Raw genomic sequence first — 25276 nt, forward strand, 5'->3', positions numbered from 1 at the left:
GGAATCTTTTTAAACAAAGCTTAACGCTATATTAGTTTACTTTTATAAAAATACAATATATATATATATATATATATATATATATATATATATATATATATATATATATATATATAAGTAATATTATTATTATAAAGGGGGGTTTTTTACCGTTTAATGACCGGTTTGTCGATTTTAAAACTTTAGTCGCAGTTAAAACCAAATGTAAAATAATAAATACAAGACTTAATTTAAAGCGTAAAGTAAATAACGATAATGAAATTGCGAATAATAAAAGTGCGATAAAATAAACTTGCGATAATTAAAAAGTACAATAATTAAAAGTGCAATTAAATACAATAACAATAAAAATGCGATAATTAGAAGTGCAATTAAATATAAAATAAAGGAAATTAAATATGAAATAAAATAATTATGCTTATTTAAACTTCCGTAATCATGATGTTTGACGTGTTGATTTTAATTTTATGCCCATGGGTTAATTGTCCTTTGTCCTGGATTATTTAATATGTCCATACGGATTTGTCCATAATAGTCCATCAGTCATAAATATAAAGAGCGAAAGCCTTCATCAAATTATTCTTATTCCCGAAGTCAAATATTCCAACTAATTGGGGATTCGAATTGTAACAAGGTTTTAATACTTTGTTTAATGAATACACCAGGTTATCGACTGCGTGTAAACCAAGGTTTTACTACTTTGTTAACAATTACACCAATTACCCTTGAATGTAACCCACCCCTGTTTTAATGAGTCCATTGACTATTAATCCATCCCCGTGTCCGGTCAAATGAACAATAATTCGTACTTATAAATATCCCGCCCATCGTGTCCGATTAAGCGTATATGGTTATATATAAATACGTCGAATTATAAGTTTGTATATTAAATTAACAAGGTATTGTTTAGTTAATATAAAACCCATTAATAGCCCATAGTCTAATTTCCACAAGTGTCGTTCTTTTATTCAAACCCCAATTATGGTACAAAGCCCAATTACCCAATTTTAGTAATTAGCCCAACATCATGATTACTTCGGATTAAATAAGCATAATAATAACTTAGCTACGAGATATTAATGTAAAAAGGTTGAACATAACTTACAATGATTAAAAATAGCGTAGCGTTACACGGACAGAATTTCGACTTACACCCTTACAACATTCGCTAACATACCCTTATTATTAGGATTAAAATTAAAATTAAAATTAAAATTAAAATTAAAATATAAATATAAATATATACGATATATTGAGAGAGAGAGAGATATATGATGATTTTTTGTGTTTTTTTCCGATCAGAATTCGTTTGCTTTTATAGGAATTTTCAACTTTTGGGGCTCCGCGACTCGCGGCATTTTTGGCCTTCAAACTCCGCGAGTCGCGGAGATTGAAATTACAGCTCAGTCCCTTTTGGAGTCTTTCTTGCCGACGGTTTTAAATATAAATATAATATATTAAATAATTATAAGAATTATTTAAATATTATATTATATTTATGTGCATAGTTGACTTGTAATTTTTAGTCCGTTGCGTCGAGCGTTGAGAGTTGACTCTGGTCCCGGTTCCGGATTTTCGAACGTCCTTGCGTACAATTTAATATCTTGTACTTTGCGTTTTGAATCTTGTACTCTTGTAATTTCGAGACGTTTCTTATCAATAATTGGAACCTCTTTGATTGTCTTTTGTACTTTTGAGCTTTTTGGTCGTTTGCGTCTTCAATTCGTCGAATCTGTCTTTTGTCTTCACCTTTTATTATTTAAACGAATATCACTTGTAAATAGAACAATTGCAACTAAAAGCTTGTCTTTCTTGAGGAATAATGCTATGAAATATATGTTCGTTTTTAGCATTATCAACAACCGTAAACGACCTTAATCATCGGAAGTTTGATAATAAAGAATGGTATGTTGGAAAAGCTCAGAAAAGATGAAACTGGAAAACGGACTGAGAAAACCATGAACGAGGCTGTGAACAAATCATGAAGACTAAATCTGCCTTCAAAGAATCCTGATGATTCTGTTTCTGATGAAATCTTTAGCGAATACCTTACTCCTTAACAACTCTAAATCACAATTTGATTATGAAATTTTAAGATATCATCATATCTTTCTTTATTAATACTCTCAAAAATTCTGAAGATATCTTCATAAATATTCTTGTCCGATATTAATTATCTCTCCACTCTATCTGAGTTATATTATAAAAGAAACTTTGTTAGTTTCTAAAATTCTGAAATATTCGAATTTAAAATATGAATGTTTTTGAAGTAGTGTTGGGAACTGAAGCATGGGTTAGTATAATATAATGACACTTGATCAACGTGATTATATTACAGTAAGTCATGCTGAGTTTCTAATGAAACGTGATGATTCACAGACCATAACATCATCATGTACCATGTTACACGACTCTTACATTCTATCTAATATATAAACATATTGAGAATATATCTTCCTGATAGTTCTATCTTTTCTCTTGAATTCTGGTAATTTAACCAATTAAGCTCGTGCTATTACAATCTCTCTCTTAGAGCATTAGTCATGATCATTCGAAACTTCATACCTATGAATTCTGGATCATTTTTCGCTTGACTTAAAGTCGGGAAGAGGATCTTAATCTCCTTAATTACCGAAGAATCAAATCTTATTTCAAAGATTTTCTTCTAAATTCCTTGAATTCCGGAAATTAACCGTGACTACGTCACCGGTTAAGACAAACCTGCATTTACTTATTTCATTCTTTTGTGATAGCTTCACTCGTACGCTTCGAGTAATCGAATTATCTTATCCATATTACTCAATAGTAATAAAACTCTATTTATCAGCTCATATTCGTCATGAAAACATACTTATTGTCAATCATGACGATTTCAATCAAATTTCGGGACGAAATTTTTTTAACGGGTAGGTACTGTGATGACCCGGAAATTTCCGACCAAATTTAAACTTAATCTTTATTTGATTTCAACATGATAAGCAAAGTCTGTAATGTTGAGTCTCAAAAATTTTGAAACTATGTTCATATATTCAATTACCCTTCGACTATTTCCGACGATTCACGAACCACTATCTATAAATAAATAAATAAATATATATATATATATATATATATATATATATATATATATATATATATATATATATATATATATATATATATATATATATATATATATATATATATATATATATATTAAATTGAAATAGAAACTTATATGATTTAATTCAGTTGTGTAAATAAAATAATATATGATATTACTATAAGTCTATATATATATGAAAAGTATATTGAATATATATATATATATATATATATATATATATATATATATATATATATATATATATATATATATATATATATATATATATATATGATTTAGAGTTTATTTAATAAACGCTCGTAGCACTCGTTTGTCATCTTGATAGTCATTAATCAACTTAAAAATGAACTTATGTGATTTTAAAATAAACGGTGATCCGAAAATGAGTTCTATAAATTTTAGGCTTACTAAAAATGTATTTATGATCTAGTTATTAAATTTTAACACTTTTTATATTTTACCCAAAAATGAGAGGGACAGTTGATGTAATTTTTATTTAATAAATTAATGATCAAATTTTTATACCATAATGACTGAAATAAATAAATATAGTTAATATAAAAATTTGAGATTTTTCTGTGTACTTTTGTCCGCTACTGATTAGCAAAGGAGTACGAATTTCAGTCCGTGAATGAAATAGTGAACGACGGCTAACAATTCACACGTTTTAATTTCATTTGATTATTATAATTATTATTATATTATTATTATTACTTTATGATTGATGAGATAGCCGGCTGCTACGCTATTCCAAAATTGATTTATTGAATTCACGGTTTCACTTTCAGTTACACCTCACAATCATATTATGTAAGTACTTAATATATATAAATATAAATATTAGTTAGATAAATATCACACCCACAGTTGTTTCTTTTCCATCTACAATCAACCACCACCATCACCAAAGCTTGGTCACCATGTTAACCATAACCGCAACCGCTACCACTTCATCTCCCTCATCCTCTCTCTATTTATCTCTCTACTTACTACCTTTCATTCCTATTCTTTTGTTTTCTATAATCTTTATGTTTGAACACCATCTCCATCACAAACCATTCTTGGTTCACCATTACAATCCACCTGTGCTATTCCTACTACTGCAATTATTCTTTCAAGTTTCAGTCTAGTACCGTAGGTAAACTATCTATCTATCTGGGTTTTCTTTTTCTCGTATATTGATCCGGTCCATTTAAATTCTGTTCATATCTTAAACATACATATAAATCCACTTCTCTTATTGCTACATCCACTCAAACCACTGAGAACAATCACCACCAATTATCACCTTTAAACAACCATAACAACCACCATTTGTCTCCCTCTCTATCTCTCTCTATTATTCGAATAAAACAATCACCTTCAACATTCGAGAACCTACAACTACTAACGATCTTCTTATGTTTTCTGACCCATAAACCTGCGTGCAAATTATTTGTTGCTACTGTAATAGTTTCCTGTTCTAAATGACGAGTGCCATGTTTCTGCTTAAAGAATAAATATATTAATACGGGTGTAATAATAAATAATGATGATAGTAACGAGAACTATATATGAATGGTTGATTAAAGTGAATTGCTGGTGGAGCCTAGTAGGGCTACACGTTCCACTTTCTTTTCTATTTCTATACAATCTAACCGCCGATACAAACTCAGATAAATCTAACGGGCCAATTGAAGACAACCTAGACTAAATGGGCTTGTGAACTTGTTCTATTTGGTCTTATGTATTAATTGTTAATGGGCTTTTAATACGATTCAGACTACTACTACTAAATCTCCTTGGTCTAGTAATCGAACCAGACTGCTTTTTACACAAACAATGATGATGATGAAAAGTACATGTTATAGCAGCCTACTCGCTGCCACTTCCTGTTTTCTGTTTCCTTTTCAGTTTAAACAGCCATGCAACAAAGAAGGATGATGATGAGATAATATGTGATGTGATGGAATGTTACAGATAAAATAATGATGATTTAAATCTGCTAGATGCCATTGAAACGAATACAAAGAAAAAAAAGAGAATACCGTAACCCTTTTTGATATGAGTTGGGTCAATTAGGATTTTTAAATGGATAGATTGATTTGGGTTGCCATGTTTTTATGATTGGGCCGTAGCCCTGTGTATGATGTTGGGCCCAAAAATCCGTCACATGTTGCTGTACGATTTAATTGTTCTGGTCGACTAGTACCATGAAGAAGCTGACAGATAGTATGGCTTATATTTATTTTTTTGGGAATAAATCAGAAAAAAAGCACCAATGGAGTAGTGGTTGGGCGTGTTGTGTATGAACGAGGGGTCTCGAGTTCGAACCCTGGCAAAGGCATTTATATTTTTTTGGAACTTTTTCTTGTAAGGTAGTATTATTATTACTCTTAGTATTATTATTATTATTATTATTATTATTATTATTATTATTATTATTATTATTATTATTATTATTATTATTATTATTATTATTATTATTATTATTATTATTATTATTATTATTATTATTATTATTATTATTATTATTATTATTATTATTATTATTATTATTATTATTATTATTATTATTATTATTCTTATTCTTATTCTTATTCTTATTATTATTATTATTATTATTATTATTATTATTATTATTATTATTATTATTATTATTATTATTATTATTATTATTATTATTATTATTATTATTAATTATTATGTTTACTAACTTATATAACTCACACAATACACATTCATACATACATACACACATACATATACATACATATATACACATCCATATACACGTATGTATATATCTAAATATATACACAAGCATATACCTATCTATACATATGTACATACATACATATGAATGCATGCACGTATATCATCTTCATTATTACTTATTAATTTAACTCATGCACATGAAATCATGACCTAATTATCATAATCTTAAACTAATAGCTTTAACATAAAATCATAAGTTTTTAACATAATAACTAGTAATCTTTTTAGCCATAATCAATTCATAATCTTTATCTATTTTAATCTTCATAACAGAGATCATGATCATATCTTAACCCTAATCTTCTTTTTATCAATATTCATTCATAATCTTTTAATCTTGTAACCTAGCTTATTAACAACCATAACACTTTTTAATTTTTACAATCTTATTAATCATAACCTCCGTTATCTTTTAACCTTAACATTACCCATCACAATATCATAATCTTCTTATTAACTTTACACATAAAATCATAAATTTCTTATGCATATTCATAACCTAACTCATAATCATAATCTTCATTTTATTATTAACTAGCTTGTCAACCAATAACCCTAATCATTATTACTTTTAACTTAGCAATTGTATTAACCAACAACATAATTCTTTTAATCATAACTTTCTTGCATAACTCATACTTTATTCATTACTTAATCTTAACACATAACATAATACTTATAAAAATAACTTAAGAGATTTAAGTAGGATTAAACTAGGGTTTAGAACTACCTTAAGAAGACTAAGATCAAGGATTGGTGATGGATGTGGTGCGAAATAGAAACAGACTGCAGTAGCAGCAACAATCGACCCAATTGAGGGTCTTCTTGGGTCCTCTTGATCACGAACAGAAATCAGCAACAAACCAGAAAACAAAAATGCAGCAACAATGGATTTATGATGGTAGTTTAATCACGCAGAAATAGAAGGAACAGACAGCAAAACAAGCAGAAACAATGAGTGATTTTGGGCTGTAAAAGATCTCGAATAATGCAGCAGAAACAGAAGTAACTTACTTGATTTTTCCTGGACTATTTAAACTGAACAGAAGGGCTATACAGCAGGCAGAAGTGGCAGTTTTACAGCAGAATCTAGAGCAGGTAGGGTGGCGATTGAAGGGCTGTGATGGTGGTGGATTTCTGTCGGCTAACAGCAAGAAAGACAGAAGCTGGACAGGAGATCAAAAGCAGATTGTTTGGTTGTTTTTAGTCGATACAGGAGGGTTTCTTGAGGGTTTTTGGTGGACAGAAATAAGAGGGAAACAAGGAAAAATAATCAACTAATTTACAGCAGGAAGTTTGTGATGAACTTATGGAAAAACTTGTGGGTTTTTATAGGATTGTTAGTTTTCCATAACACATTAGGATTGCTTGGTGATCAAGCACTTGTATTTGGATTTAACTAGGACTTGTTTTCCTTAATGCTAAAGTTTAGTTTCCTAATTTTATTTCCCTAATTCATATACAGCCGATTATTTACTAATACATATATATATATACATATATATATATATATATATATATATATATATATATATATATATATATATATATATATATATATATATATATATATATATATATATATATATATATATATATATATATATATATATATATATATATATTTTACGGTATTCCTTTATTTATTATGTATTTTATTTTTATTTTTTTATCATTATATATGTATTATCAAAGTTACATTTTATTTAAACTATATTTTATTTTATTATTAACCCCTAACTTTTATAGATTTTATTAAGTTCACATTAGTTATTATAAATTCTTAAAGGTTATAATTTATCACTTTTAATAATACCTATAGTTTATATACAAAAATCACATAAAAACATAAACTTATATAAACAGGAAATATAGATCAAAAATCACCTTTCAATCGAAGTTTTGTTTAAACAAGTTTACGAGTACAAGCAGTCTTAATAATTGAACAGTTGAAACATAAATGAAAATTTAAGGGTTGTTATAGTACCTCCCTTTAATAAAAACTTCGTCCCGAAGTTTTAGGTGGACTTCTCGGATGCTTCTGCGTTTGAGAAGAGATGGGGATATTTCCGTCTCATTTGGTCTTCACGTTCCCAGGTATACTCGGGGCCTCGTCGCGAATTCCAACGGACTTTAACAATAGGTATAGTGCTTTGTTTCAAACGTTTCTCGGTTTAATCAATGACCTCAATTGGTTCTTCAATGAAGTGCATCTTATCATCAATGTGTATGTCATCCAAAGGAATAACGAGTGTGTCATCAACAAGACACTTTTTCAGATTTGATACATGAAACACGTCGTGTAACTTACTAAGCTCGGCAGGTAGTTATAATCGATAAGCCACGGGACCAATTCTTTCGATAATCTTGAAAGGGCCAACAAAACGCGGACTTAGTTTGCTTCGTTTACCGAAAAGAACGAATCCTTTCCAAGGGGATACTTTAAACATGACTTTATCACCAACTTGGAATTCTAAATCTTTCCGACAAATATCAGCATAGCTCTTTTGTCGGCTGCGGGCAGTTTCTAATCATTTCTTAATTTGAACGATCTTTTCGGTAGTTTCATGAATGATTTCCGGACCAGCTAATTGTCTATCCTCCAGTTCATCCCAGCACAGTAGAGATCTACATTTTCGTCTGTACAAGGCCTCAAAAGGTGCAGCCTTAATACTTGAATGATAACTGTTGTTGTAGAAAAATTCAGCCAAAGGCAAGTGTCTATCCCAACCTTTGCCAAAATCGATAACACAAGCATGAAGCATATTTCCAATGTTTGAATGGTTCGTTCACTTTGACCATCGGTTTGCGAATGATTAGCAGTACTTCCATGACGTGAGACAATCTCTTTGATATAAAGTTGTGACAATTTTTCCATCTTTTCGGTTTCTTTGATTGGCAAAAAGTGTACAGATTTAGTAAGACGATCCACTATGACCCATATAGTATCATTGTCATTTGAAGTCTTGGGCAACTTGGTAATGAAATCCATAGTGATACATTCCCACTTCCACTGCGGAATATCCGGTTGTTGAAGTAAACCAGATGGCTTTTGATGCTCGGCCTTAACTTTCAAACAAGTAAGGCACTTGCTCACGTAATCAGCAATATCAGATTTAAGATTAGGCCACCAATAAAACTCTTTCACATCATGATACATTTTACTAGAGCCCGGGTGAATAGAATACCTAGTCTTATGTGCTTCATCCAAGACTAGTTCTCGAAGATTTCCAAAAATTGGGACCCAGATTCGGTTATTAAAATACCTTATTCCGTTTCCCTTAAGTTCAAGTTGTTTTACGAGACCTTTAAGTCCCTCGTGTTGGACACTCTCTTCTTTTAATGCCTCAAGTTGTGCTTCACGAATTTGAGACGTAAGATTCGTACGAATACGTATGTTTAAAGCTCGGACTCGGATCAGTTTAGCACGATCTTTTCTACTAAGGGCATCGGTAACTACATTCGCCTTACTAGGATGATATTTAAGCTCACAGTCGTAGTCATTTAATAACTCGACCCAACGCCTTTGTCTCATGTTTAGTTGCTTTTGATCAAAGATATGTTGAAGACTTTTATGATCGGTAAACACCGTGAATTTAATCCTGTAGAGATAATGTCTCCACATCTTCAATGCGAATACCACGGCTCCTAACTCTAGGTCATGCGTGGTATAGTTCTTCTCATGTTTCTTCAATTGTCTAGATGCATAAGCTATAACTTTGTTACGTTGCATTAAGACACATCCGAAACCTTGGTTCGAGGCATCACAGTAAACTACAAAATCGTCGTTGCCATCGGGTAATGATAGAATCAGGGCTGTGGTCAATTTATCCTTTAGAACCTTAAAAGCAGATTCCTGTTCTTCGGACCACTCAAACTTCTTTCCCTTGTGAGTTAGCCTAGTGAAAGGTTTGGCTAGAATAGAAAAATCTTTGATGAATCTTCGGTAATAACCAGTAAGTCCCAAGGAATAGCAGTGATTTTCACCGGATCGACATGTATTCCTTCACTATCAACTACATGTCCAAGAAATTGTACGGCCAAAATTCACATTTAGAGAACTTGGCATACAGTTGTTCCTTCTTTAAGAGCTCTAGAATCAATCGCAGATGTTGCTCATGCTCTTTCTCATTCTTGGAATAGATTAGAATGTCATCGATGAAAACGATCACGAATTTATCAAGATAGGGTTTGCATACACGGTTCATAAGATCCATGAATACAGCAGAAGCGTTGGTTAAACCAAAAGGCATAACAAGAAACTCATAATGTCCATAACGAGTTCGGAAAGCAGTCTTAGAAACATCAGTTTCCTTGACTCTCAATTGATGATAACCCAACCTAAGATCAATCTTCGAATAAATACATGACCCTTGCAATTGGTCAAACAGGTCATCAATGCGCGAGAGAGGATAACGATTCTTGATGGTTAGCTTGTTGAGTTCTCGGTAATCAATACACATTCTCAACGTGCCATCTTTCTTCTTAACAAATAGAACAGGTGCTCCCCACGGAGACGAACTAGGATGAATGAAACCTTTCTTCAAAAGTTCTTGTAGTTGGCTAGATAATTCCTTCATTTCGGATGGAGCTAATCGGTATGGTGCCTTTGCAATAGGTGCAGCACCGGGAGTCAAATCAATTTGAAACTCAACCTGTCGTTGGGGAGGGAGACCAGGGAGTTCTTCGGGAAATACTTCAGGAAAATCTCTAACCACTGGTACATCTTCAACACGTTTCTCTTTCGGTTTGACTTTTTAAACATGAGCTAAGATAGCTTGATATCCCTTCATTAGATATTTGTGGGTTTTGATACAAGAGATGATATTAAGTTTAGAACCACTCGTCTCTCCCTGGACGATTAGGGTTTCACCATTTTCTAGAGGAATGTTAATGGTTTTCTCATAGCACATGATTGCAGCTCTTAACGAGCGTAAAAAATCCATTCCTACGACTACATCAAAGCTTCCTAACACAACTGTCAAAAGGTCGATCTTAAAGTGTTTATCGGGTAGGATCAGATCACAATTTTTATACACGTTGTCTACTTTCATAACCTTACCATTTGCTACTTCTACAAGTCGTTGAATTTCTAAGGCTTGTGGTTTTTCGATGAATAAGGCACAAAATTCAGTAGACACATAACTTCTATCGGCACCAGAATCAAATAAAACAGTAGCATAGATGTTGTTAACAAGAAACGTACCCGTTATCACTTCATCATCCTCACGGGCTTTTCGACAGTTATCACAAAAGCACGACTCTTAGCATTTCCATTATTACCCTTGGTCTTTGGACACTGATTGCGGAAATGTCTAACTTATCCACAATCATAGCAAGTTGGAACAAAAGCGTTTGACTTTGTAGCGGGAACTTTACAATACTTAGCTATATAACCCAGCTTCTTGCACTTGGTGCAATGGGCCATACACCTCCCATTATGATGCTTATCACAGCGACCACATTGTGGTTTTGTCCCAATATAACCACTTCTAGAACTATCGGCAGCTTTCTTGTTTGAACCTTGGCTTGAACCTTGAGATGGTTCAAACTTTCTCTTACCCTCACTAGACTTAGCCTCGACTTGTTTATTAGCCGCGGCCTTTCTCCTCTTAGCCATCATCAAGTTTTGAGCCATAAGTATCACTGCATCTAAGGTCTCCTGACTAGCAGCAATAACGTTTCCTTGAATCTCATCAGGAAGACCTTCTATGTATCGCTCAATCTTCTTTTGTTCAGTTGGTACCATATTCGAACACAAAGAAACTAACTCTATAAACCTGTTGTATAAGCTTCAATGTTAGTACCATTGACCTTCAATTCCCAAAACTCTACTTCTAGCCATTGAATTTGGTTCCTTGGGCAAAACTTATCCGTCATCATTCTTTTCACAACGGCCCATTGAATAGCATTAGCAGCATCTAGCCCCACAGTTTAGGCATAAGCGTTCCACCAAGTCAAAGGAAGGCCACCTAGTGTGTGAGTGACATACTTCACTTTGTCGGCTTCCGCACAGTTACAGATACGAAAGATTGATTCGACTTTTTCGAACCAACGAGTTAGCTTGACTGCTTCCTCATTCCCATTGAAGGATGGAGGCTTACAGTTCATAAACTCCTTGTAGGTGCATGATGTAGGTGGATTCCCTTGGTTGTTCCCTTGATTATTGTTGCCTTGACCGGCAGCAAGCAGTTGTTGAAATTGTGCGGGAGTCAAAGTGACATTTGGAAGAGTGTTAGCACCACGAGTTGCGTTAGATATGATCTTCAATACACAAAAACAGTATTAGTTGAAGAGTTATGGTGCTAGTAAGTTATAAGTTTGTTTAATAATGCACAAATTTCACACAACATGTAATAGGGAAATATATAAGAGAAAACAACGAGATGTAATAAAAACACTTAAATTTTATTAAACATCACAAAGATAACTAACATCTTTTATTACACACGGTACGAAACTAGAATAACACGGAACGAAACTAAGATTGTAGTTTTAGGCAAAGCCTTTACAATGAATGGAAAACACTAATACGATAATGGAAAACATATGCTAGAAAGACAACTATCTAATGGTACTCTTTGAAGAAATCTTCAAAATCCTCAATTGTTTTATCTTGAAGCGCTTTCATGTCGGCCATCATCTTCCTCAATTGGTCATGGCTCTCTTCAACTTTAGCCAATCGGGCATGAACATACGCTTGCTCCTTATCCCATAGGAGATCTTGAACAAACTTCATGAAACCTTCAAATACTTTGTGCTTTTGCTTTTGGTCCTTGATATAAACAGACATGAAATCAAAGATGCTCTCTTGCTCCTTTGCTATAACGACCCGTCAAAATCGCTATTGACGCGGCACGTTAATCATTGATTCCACAGTGAGGTTTTGACCTCTATATGATACGTTTTGATAAAATATTGCATTCATTAAAATAAGTGACTTTCTAAACATAGAAAGTTATAAACATGTGGGCGAGTGCTTAGTTATAAGCAAAACCCCAAAATACATAAGTCTTTAATTTACAGGTTGACATCACAGTCCAATTATTTATTACACAACGCAGTTTTATTTAGAATGCAATAAACTTTATACAGAGCATGAGAGACTCCATGCAGGAAATAAGCACATCACAGCGGAAGCAGTCTAAGGACCTGAGAATAAAACAAGCTAAAAAGTCAACACGAATATTGGTGAGTTATAGGTTTAATTGCTCGAGTCATAAACATATATAAAGATAGACCACAAGATTTCATCAAAAGTTTATCAATAGATTCTACGTAACAGATCACCCTGGTAACTAAACATAACGCTATAGTGATAATTACCCCATTCGTTTTAATACACGCAAACCAACGTGTCTTAAACTCAAATAACATACGTCCGTTAAAAGGCTAGCGCTCTAGCTCGGACGGGGATGTCAAGCCCTATGGATCCATATACAATTATTCGCGCCCACCAGTCCATATCCTATGTACTGGAAGCTACTAGTTACCAAAGCTAAGGGATTTTCGGTTTAACTCAGTGTAGAATTTAGTATGTACTTGTGTCTTATTGCGTTTAAAATAAATTGCATGTATTCTCAGCCCAAAAATATTTAAAATATTTAAAAAGGGAGACTATAAACTCACAGTTCAATATTGAGACTCAATATTATAGGCAAATTGCGTAGACGTAATAATGGCAGACGACTGTATGGTTGGCCTTGGATTCAAGAACAATACTCCGAACAATACCCAATATTTCCTTAGCTTAAAGCGGTTTGAAACCCGAATTAAAACACCCTCGAATATACTTTATTATTATTAAACTTAAAATTAAAATTTTAATTATAAATTTAAATTTAAATTGAAGAAGAATAAGAAAGAGTTGAAAAAAATCGTCGAGCAAACTGGTGTATTTATATTATTTTTCCATTTACTGTAGCTCATGCGATCGCATGGCCGCCTTTTCCGTTTTTGTTTGCTAGTTCGTCGACATCAAATAGTGTACTGTAGCAAATAGTGTACTGTAGCAAATAGTGTTACTGTAGCAAATAGTGTTTAATGTAGCAAATAGTGTTACTGTAGCAAATAGTGTTTAGTGTAGCAAATAGTGTTACTGTAGCAAATCACTGTAGCAAATAGTGTTTTCACTGTAGCAAAATCACTGTAGCAAATAGTCGTTTACAAATAGTGTTTTCACTGTAGCAAAATACAGTTTCACTGTAGCAAATAGTGTTTTACTGTAGTAAATAGTGTTTTAAAAGTAGCAAAGTTGTTTTTACAGTAGCAATTAGTGTTTTACTTGTACATCTTATAATATATATATATATATATATATATATATATATATATATATATATATATATATATATATATATATATATATATATATATATATATTAATATATGTAAATTTACATAATATTAAATCATATAGAGAATTGGTTTAAATTAGTCGAAATTTTTCGGGTCATCACATTTGCCAACCTATCTTGCGTTTAATGATCATTGCCAAGTCGGTGTTGTCTTGTCTCTTAGAAGGACCGGGGGTATCATTAGTGGGAGTCTCGGGCTCCTTCCTCTTCAAAGAGGGAGGTAGGTCAACAGAGGGCTCGGATTCGGGTTCTTCCTCCTTGTCATCCCTATCATAATTAGCATTAGTGCGGGATTCTCCCATAGGAGGAGAGTGTGGTGGAGTAGTGGGCGTGTAAACAGGTGATGTAGGCGGTGTAGCAGGTTCATAAACCGGTGATGCGGGTGGAGTAGTAGGTGTGTAGACCGGTGAGTTAACGGATCCTTTGGACTCGTTGTCGGAGATGATGATCGAACTAAAGCGAGACATCCTAAAAGACACGAAAGAACGAAGTTAGGCAAGTTCTAAGGATGACGTAAAGGCACTAAGTAAATGTAAAGGAAAGTGCTTAAAAATCGAGGCAGGAAAGGTTATAGACCTATGGATTACTAAGGCACCCTAACTAACGCATAAGGCACACATAAAATGCAATCCTGGTTCTCTATAACAACCTGGCTCTGATACCAATCTGTCACACCCCCTAAATGGAACCGGGGGTAATACGTGACTAACCAATATCATAACACAAGTGTAAAGCGAGAACGACTCTATATGAGACGTTTTAATTAAAAAAAAACAAATGTATTAACGCAGCGGAAAGTATTAAGTCATTACAAATGAATCCTTAACAAAAGTAAATGTAATCTAAGTGTTTTAATGCAATAACATAAATGATAAAATGCGGACTCCAAAAGCAGCAAAGTCCAAATAGCAATCAAAACTCGTCTAGCGTTCCAACGAACCCTAACTATCTGTATTTTGCTTTGTTTTAATTGTTTGACCTCACGGTCCATGATTTCAACAGGTTCTTAGATAAAATGAAGTTTATCATTGATTCGTATTTCGTCAAGAGGAATTACGACATCCTCTTCAGCTAAACATTTCTTTAAATTTGACACGTGAAATGTGTCATGAACACTACTAAGTTCTTGCGGTAGCTTTAATCGATAAGCAACTGCTCTAATTCTTTCGGTGATTTCAAAGGGTCCTACGTACCTAGGACTTAGCTTTCCTCGTTTACCGAATCGTACAACGCCTTTCCAGGGTGACACTTTCAACATGACTTTGTCGCCCACTTGAAATTCTAGCGGTTTTCTTCTTACATCAGCATAACTCTTTTGGCGACTCATGGCCGTTTTCAATCGTTGTTGTATTTGAATGATCTTGTCGGTGGTTTCATGAATAATTTCTGGTCCAGTAAGTTGTCTTTCTCCTACTTCACTCCAACAGATAGGAGATCTGCACTTTCTACCGTAAAGTGCTTCAAATGGCGCTGCGTTGATGCTCGTATGATAGCTGTTATTGTATGAAAATTCTGCTAACGGTAAGTGTCGATCCCAACTGGTTCCAAAGTCAATCACGCATGCCCGTAACATTTCTTTCAATGTTTGTATTGTTCTTTCACTTTGACCATCTGTCTGTGGATGATAAGCGGTGCTCATATCTAATCGAGTTCCCAATGCTTTTTTTAATAACTGCCAAAAACGTGATGTGAATCGGGTGTCACGATCAGATATGATGGAGATAGGTACACCATGCCTGGAAACTACTTCCTTCAAATATAGGCGTGTTAATTTCTCCATACTGTCTGTCTCCTTTATTGGTAGAAAGTGAGCTGATTTAGTTAGAAGATCAACTATCACCCAAATAGTATCATGACTACTTGCAGTCCTTGGCAATTTCGTAATGAAATCCATGGTTATTCTTTCCCATTTCCACTATGGAATTTCTGGTTGTTGCAGTAATCCTGATGGCTTTTGGTGCTCAGCTTTGACCTTTGCACACGTCAAACATTTGCTTACATAAGTAGCAATTTCTGTCTTCATATTAGGCCACCAATAAAATTTCTTGAGATCGTGGTACATTTTCCCGTTTCCTGGGTGAATTGAGTATCTCGTTTTGTGTGCTTCATCCAGTACTAGTTGCCTTAGGTTGCCATATTTTGGTACCCATATCCTACCAGCAAAATACATGGTTCCATCAGCTTTTACTTCAAGTTGTTTTTCTAATCCTTTGCTCATTTCACCTTTTTCGTTTTCTTCTTTTAAAGCTTCTAACTGTGCTGCTTGAATTTGCTTTGTGAGATTGGTACGAATTGTAATGTTCAAAGCTTGGACCCTAAGAGGTTTTACTCTTTCTTTCCGACTTAGGACATCAGCTACAACATTAGCCTTTCCGGGGTGGTAACGGATTTCAGAATCGTAATCATTTAACAACTCTACCCAGCGACGTTGTCTCATATTGAGTTGTTTTTGATCAAAAATATGCTGAAGACTCTTATGGTCGGTGTACACTGTACACTTGGTGCCATATAGATAGTGTCTCCATATTTTGAGTGCAAAAACTACTGCTCCAAGTTCCAAATAGTGCGTCGTATAGTTCTTTTCATAAATTTTTAGTTGTCGTGAGGCATATGCGATAACTTTTGTGCGTTACATTAATACATATCCTAAACCTTGGCACGAAGCATCACAATAGATCACGAAATCATCATTTCCTTCCGGTAATGACAAAATGGGTGCAGACGTTAACTTCTTCTTTAATAACTGGAATGAGGATTCCTGTTCCGTGGACCAATCATACTTCTTTTCCTTTTGAGTCAATACAGTTAAGGGTTTGGTGATTCTAGAGAAATCTTGAATGAATCTTCGGTAGTAACCAGCAAGACCTAAGAATTGGCGGATTTGTGTTGGAGTCTTCGGTGTTTCCCATTTACTAAAGGCTTCGATCTTGGCAGGGTCAACTTTAATTCCATGTTTACTAACAACATGGCCCAAAAACTGTGCTTCTTGTAACCAGATATCACATTTTGAAAATTTTGAGTACAATTCTTCTTTCTTGAGTATCTCTAGTACCAGTCTTAAGTGTTGCTCATGTTCTTCCTTGTTCTTCGAGTAAATCAATATGTCGTCAATAAAAACAATGACAAATTTGTCTAAATACGGTCTACAGATGCGATTCATTAGATCCATGAATACTGCTGGAGCATTAGTTAATCCAAAAGGAATGACTAGAAACTCATAGTGACCGTAACGGGTTCTGAACGCGGTTTTAGGAACATCTTCTTCCTTTACTCTCAGCTGATGATATCTGGAGCGTAGATCAATCTTAGAATAAACACTTGATCCTTGCAATTGATCAAACAAATCATCAATCCTCGGTAATGGGTATCGATTCTTGATCATTAATTTGTTTAATTCTCGGTAATCTATGCACATTCTCATAGATCCATCCTTCTTCTTGACGAACAGAATAGGAGCACCCCAAGGTGAAAAACTGGGACGAATAAATCTACGGTCTGATAATTCTTGCAACTGGTCTTGTAATTCTTGCATTTCTGAAGGTGCAAGTCTATATGGGGATCGGGCTACAGGTGCGGCTCCTGGTATAAGATCAATCTGGAATTCTACACATCTGTGTGGAGGTAGCCCCGGTAATTCTTCTGAAAATACTCTGGGATATTCTCTTACAACCGGCATGTCATCAATGCTTCTTTCTTCAATATCAATCTTCTTTACGTGTGCCAGAATAGCATAACAACCTTTTCTTATAAGTTTCTGGGCCTTTATACAGCTGATAAGGTTCAGCTTCGAGTTGCTCTTCTCCCCATAAATCATTAATGACGTTTCATCCTTACGAGGGATGCGGATTGCTTTCTCAGCGCAAATAACTTCCGATCTTGTTTTGGACATCCAGTCCATGCCAACGATTATGTCAAAACTTCCTAATTCTACCGGTATCAAATCAATTTTAAAGGTTTCACCAGCGAGATTTATTTCGCAACTATGGCAAATTTTATCGGCTTTTATCAGTTTACCATTAGCTAATTCAATAGTATATTTATCGTCTAGAGGCAATGATGCACATTTTAGTTTAGAACTAAAGTCTTTACACATATAACTTCTATCAGCACCTGTATCAAACATAATAGAAGCTAGTTGATTATTAACGGTAAACGTAAACGTGACAAGATTAGGATTCTCACGTGCTTCACTGGTACTAACATTAAATGCCCTCCCACGTACGGGTTCTTTGTTCTTCTCCTTATCAGGGCATTGATTTATAAAGTGACCAGACTTCCCGCATCGAAAACATTTCTTGACATCGGTCGGTTTTGTCTTTACTTCAGAAACAGTGGCATAACAATCTTTCGCCACATGTCCTTTCTTGTTGCACTTATCACTGACCACTTGGCAATAACCTGCATGATGTGTGTAACATCTACGGATGAGGTCCCTTATAGTTTCGACTTGCAGTTGCCCCATCTTGTTTACCTTTAAAAGTTTCTTGTTTCTTCAGTTGAGTACTTTTGCCCTTATAGTCTTCCCATTTCCTCTTTCCTTCAGTTGTCTTGACTTCGGTAATTGGTGCCTTAATCAAACTCTCTGTGATCTGGTCCATGAGTTGGTGTACCATTGTCATGGCTTCCTGCATCGTATTCGGTTTGGACGATGTAACATTTCATTTGATATTGATCGATAAACCATCAATATACATTTCTATCTTTCGTTTCTCGTTTGGCACCAATTCGGGACACAACAAGGCTAGTTCCATGAAATTCTTTTCATAGTTATGAAGATTCGCGCCGACAACCTTCAAATTACGTAACTCAGATTCCATTTTTCTGATCTCGTTTCGAGGACAGTACTCCTCGATTAGCATCTTTTTCAGTTCTTCCCAAGAGATATCATATGCCGTATCTATTCCTTCTGCTTTAGCATAATTGTTCCACCAAGTAAGTGCACCGTCTTGCAACGTGCACGAAGCATACTTTGACTTGTCTCCGTCCGCACAATTACTGATTTTGAAAACGGACTCCATCTTTTCAAACCATCAGGTTAGACCGACTGGTCACTCGGTTGCACTAAACATCTGTGGTTTGCATCCTTGAAAAGTGTTGTATGAGCATCCGTTTCGTGGGTTTGTGTTTACGGCTGCTGCTTTGGCTGCTGCTTCGGCTGTTGCTTTTGCTGCCTCAGCTGCAGCAATTCTTTCATTCACACATTTCTCGACTAGTTCCTCAAACTCAGCATCCGACATTTGAGACATGTTTCTTTAATAAATACAACAGAGATAATTTAATCATATAGAATATTATAGGTAAAATGAGTTGTCAATAGTTAATCGTAGCATATTAATAATATGAACCAATTATTATAAAAGCCTTTTCTTCTTATTAGCATTTTATAATTATTTCTAGGGTATTACCTACCCGTTAAGTTCATACATAATAGCTAGTACAAGGAATTAACTACTAAAATCCTAATAATATTCCACTATGAAAAATTATAGCGAGTTACTACGTTATTATGTAATAATAATAATAAGAAGTAGTAATAATACAAATAATCATTCCATGCATTTATTATTAATAAACCAAAATAATACAATACCATACAATACCGATATTTTACATATGCTTATTTTACATAACAAGATAGAGTAGCACACATAATCAATAGAATAGCACATGGAAGATTTATGGTTGCGAGGTCGTTTATTCAGAACTATCAGAAACTTCTTCCCATTTGATTCTCTCTGCCAATTGTTTGTGTGCACATGGTCCGACAGACATTCTAGCAGTGTATTTAATTTTTGGTTGGGGTTTTGAGGTACCCGATGCCTCAGTGGGTTTACTATGGTAAGGGTGGTGACGAATCGAATGGTCCTGTTCCTTTTTAATAATTAAGGACTTTTTATTATTGTGGTTATTTTTATTATCTATAGCAAGTTGAAATTTCTCCTTAGTGACTTCTTTTATTTCATTAGCGAAATCCTCCTCCTCACTGATCTCGTCTGATGACGAACTATCTGAGTCATGTGTAGGAGAATATGATGACGAACTATCTGCATCATGTGTACGAGAATATGTAGCGGTGGTCATGAACCAAAATCTGCCAGGCGTAATATTCACAACCCGCCCATCGGCGGTGTATCTGGCCCAATGTCCATGTTCGTTTAGAAATGGATGATCTTCGTTTACTCCAGGGATCATAGGTCCATGCCAACGATACTGTGGCTCCGGAAAACTAGAGCTGGGTGGAGCTGGAACCTCCTCTGGGTTTATCGGGAGTTGAGATTCCCCGGCTACCACAATTTCTTCTTTAATAGGTATTGGAACGCCCTTTTCAGTTGTGGATATAATAGATTCAGTGTCCGATTCTGAGTCGTACAAAATGATAGGATTAGAAGAAGTCATCTATCACATAATTGAAACAACAATTACGTTAGCATATAAATATATCACATATAATGTTTTTGACCAAATGATAAGCAAAAATCAGTAAAAACAGATATGATCATAGTCCAGACTCACTAATGCATCCTAACAATTACCAGTTAAACACACTAATGTAATTTCTGGTTCCCTATGACCTCAAGTTCGGATACCAATTGTAACCACCCGTCAAAATCGCTATTGACGCGGCACGTTAATCATTGATTCCACAGTGAGGTTTTGACCTCTATATGATACGTTTTGATAAAATATTGCATTCATTAAAATAAGTGACTTTCTAAATATAGAAAGTTATAAACATGTGGGCGAGTGCTTAGGTATTAGCAAAACCCCAAAATACATAAGTCTTTAATTTACAGGTTGACATCACAGTCCAATTATTTATTACACAACGCAGTTTTATTTAGAATGCAATAAACTTTATACAAAGCATGAGAGACTCCATGCAGGCAATAAGCACATCACAGCGGAAGCAGTCTAAGGACCTGAGAATAAAACATGCTAAAAAGTCAACACGAATGTTGGTAAGTTATAGGTTTAATTGCTCGAGTCATAAACATATATAAAGATAGACCACAAGATTTCATCAAAAGTTTATCAATAGATTCTACGTAACAGAGCACCCTGGTAACTAAACTTAATGCTATAATGATAATTACCCCATTCGTTTTAATACACGCAAACCAACGTGTCTTAAACTCAAATAACATACGTCCGTTAAAAGGCTAGCGCTCTAGCTCGGATGGGGATGTCAAGCCCTATGGATCCATATACAATTATTCGCACCCACCAGTCCATATTCTATGTACTGGAAGCTACTAGTTACCAAAGCTAAGGGATTTTCGGTTTAACTCAGTGTAGAATTTATTAAGTACTTGTGTCTTATTGCGTTTAAAATAAATTGCATGTATTCTCAGCCCAAAAATATTTAAAATATTTAAAAAGGGAGACTATAAACTCACAGTTCAATATTGAGACTCAATATTGTAGGCAAATTGCGTAGACTTAATAATGGTAGACGACTGTATGGTTGGCCTTGGATTCAAGAACAATACCCCGAACAATACCCAATATTTCCTTAGCTTAAAGCGGTTTGAAACCCGAATTAAAAAACCCTCGAATATACTTTATTATTATTAAACTTAAAATTAAAATTATAATTATAATTATAAATTTAAATTTAAATTGAAGAAGAATAAAAAAGAGTTGAAAAAAATCGTCGAGCAAACTGGTGTATTTATAATACTTTTCCATTTACTGTAGCTCATGCGATCGTATGAGTTTTTAGTGTTTTTGCCATGCGATCGCATGGCCGCCTTTTCCGTTTTTGTTTGCTAGTTCGTCGACATCAAATAGTATTTTACTGTAGAAAATAGTGTTTACTGTAGCAAATAGTGTTTTACTGTAGCAAAGTCGTTTTTACAGTAGCAATAAGTGTTTTACTTGTACATCTTATAATATATATATATATATATATATATATATATATATATATATATATATATATATATATATATATATATATATATATATACATATATATATATATATATATATATATATGTATGTGTGTGTGTGTGTGTGTATTTACATAATATTAAATCATATAGAGAATTGGTTTAAATAAGTCGAAATTTTCCGGGTCATCATATTTGCCAACCTATCTTGGCGTTTAATGATCATTGCCAAGTCGGTGGTGTCTTGTATCTTAGAAGGACCGGGGGTATCATTAGTGGGAGTCTCGGGCTCCTTCCTCTTCAAAGAGGGAGGTAGGTCAACAGAGGGCTCGGATTCGGGTTCTTCCTCCTTGTCGTCCCTATCATAATTAGCATTAGTGCGGGATTCTCCCATAGGAGGAGAGTGTGGTGGAGTAGCGAGCGTGTAAACAGGTGATGTAGGCGGTGTAGCAGGTTCATAAACCGGTGATGCGGGTGGAGTAGTAGGTGTGTAGACCGGTGAGTTAACGGATCCTTCGGACTCGCTGTCGGAGATGATGATTGAGCTAAAGCGAGACATCCTAAAAGACACGAAAGAACGAAGTTAGGCAAGTTCTAAGGATGACGTAAAGGCACTAAGTAAATGTAAAGGAAAGTGCTTAAAAATCGAGGCAGGAAAGGTTATAGACCTATGGATTACTAAGGCACCCTAACTAACACATAAGGCACACATAAAATGCAATCCTGGTTCTCTATAACAACCTGGATCTGATACCAATCTGTCACACCCCCTAAATGGAACCGGGGGTAATACGTGACTAACCAATATCATAACACAAGTGTAAAGTGAGAACGACTCTATATGAGAAGTTTTAATTAAAAAAACCAATGTATTAACGCAGCGGAAAGTATTAAGTCATTACAAATGAATCCTTAACAAAAGTAAATGTAATCTAAGTGTTTTAATGCAATAACATAAATGATAAAATGCGGACTCCAAAAGCAGCAAAGTCCAAATAGCAATCAAAACTCTAGCAATCTTCACATGAGACAAAACATGCTTAAAGTGTCAACCAAAATGGTTGAGTGAACAACATAGGTTTATAATAGTGTTTAGACCACAAGATTTAGTTATAAAGTTTAATCAGTTCGGTAGTAGTGCTGAGGTGTATGATATCAAAACTAAACAAAGTTACCCTGTGATTACTTTATTCGTTCGTGTCGTTAAATCATTATTATATAACCAAAGACCAGCGGTCAAATGGTTAGAGACGTCGCTCTCAATAGACCTATTCACAATAACTAAGTTTGCATTTATACGTAGCAATTAACTATATCATGGCAGGGATTTAGCATGAATCAAAGCATGCAGCACAGTTTGAACTATTTAAAATAAAGTTTTCATGTACTTGTGTCTAAGCATAAAACAGTTTGAAAGCAAGCATGTGTCTCACCCCAAAAGTTCAAAATAAGTAATAGAAACAGTTAAAAAGTGGGGCTATGAAGTTCACCTTAATAGCAGGTAGATATTCCACGCAAGTAGTAAGAACAGAGTGTAAGCGGAGATCTCAACCTAGAGATATAATGTTCAATTAATTAATGTCTAATAGACATAAAGCTTGTTTATTAATATAGCAAACTATATTAACAGTGACCGTTTTTGAGAAATGTTATATTTATATAGGTGATAATTGATGGAATTCAATGAGTTCATAAAACATGTCAATAAGGTTAACATAGTTACAAAACCAACTTGTAATTGTTAAGAAAGCGGAAGCATGATTATCAATAAAACAAGTTTATATGATTAACCATTTATAATGAATTCCATATAGTCATCAAGCCATGAATGTATGCTTACATAAAATAGCAAGGAAGTAAGATTATACCTCCTCTATGTTGAGTTAAGAGCTGAATTTGGACAGCAGCAAGTTTGGAAAGATGATGATGAAAGCAAGCTCCAAAACTATGAAACCTCAAGAGATAATACCCAAACTTGTCACCAACACTTAGCCTTTGGTTAGGATTTAATTATCACTTGAAAATAAGCTTGCAAACCACAAAATAAATCTCTTTCTCTCCCTATACCTCACGGCTAGAAGACAGCAGCAAAGGAGCAGAATGCAGTTTTTTTTTGTTAGTTTAATGTGTATTGCTAGTCACACTTGAGTCAAGGCCCTTGGTAAACTAATAGGCATGTACCTTGGCACTTGTGTGGTCTTAAACTAAACAAAAACAAGTGTGGGTGTGGCATCTTGGAGACCAAAAAATCTGCACACCACATATATATTTTATAACAAGATTTATTTTATAAAACTTGTATTTATTTTATAAAACTTGTATAAAATAAACATGTATTTGTTACTTGTAATTATTTTATAAACCATTTTATAAAATATAACACAACATAATTATTTAAACCTATAAATAATTAAATCCACATCATATATAAATTATCCAAATAATTTATCTCAAGTGATCATAATTTAGAAAATCGATTTTCTAAAGTTCAAGTGTCGCGTATTCATTTAACAATCCAACGGTTAAAATAAATACATATAAAGTGTTGGTAAGCTTGTTATTGGGTATGACCCGACTTGGATCATAACATAGTGGCCACATTAATTTAATATGTCTCTCGGGCATACGAAATACCTTCAATCTCCCACTTGCACGAGAAACATAAGAAATTAATGCAAGTGATGGATACCACCTAACGACCGTCCATCACCCCCAATATGTTATGACTTTGTGCCATTCAATAACATCATCCCTTTCGAGTTCCCATCTCGAATATGAATAGGTGAATCTTTTCATTATATCCTTTCGTCCTAGATGTCATGTTAAATCCAAAAGACACAGAGTGATCACTCTCTTCTAGATTTAACTTTATCAGGCCTTAGACATCTGACTCTCAACGAATAAGAGGGACAAATTCCATCTTGACTACATACGTCCTAAATATATATACCTTGCATTATACCTGAGCTCTTCCTTATGAGCTACCATATTTCAGAATAGCGAAGGAAAGAATCAAGGCACAATACTTGGTAAATATCCGAACCCAATATGTATCTCAGGTCAGAGGATACAATGATATTCGCCTTTACTCAAGATTACATGTGATCAACCACAAAGGCTCCATTTAGTAAATCTTGAGGGCGGGTCTTCCAATATTTGCATCC

The sequence above is a fragment of the Rutidosis leptorrhynchoides genome, chromosome 3 (assembly GCF_046630445.1).
Source record: "Rutidosis leptorrhynchoides isolate AG116_Rl617_1_P2 chromosome 3, CSIRO_AGI_Rlap_v1, whole genome shotgun sequence".
Classification (NCBI taxonomy): Eukaryota; Viridiplantae; Streptophyta; class Magnoliopsida; order Asterales; family Asteraceae; genus Rutidosis; species Rutidosis leptorrhynchoides.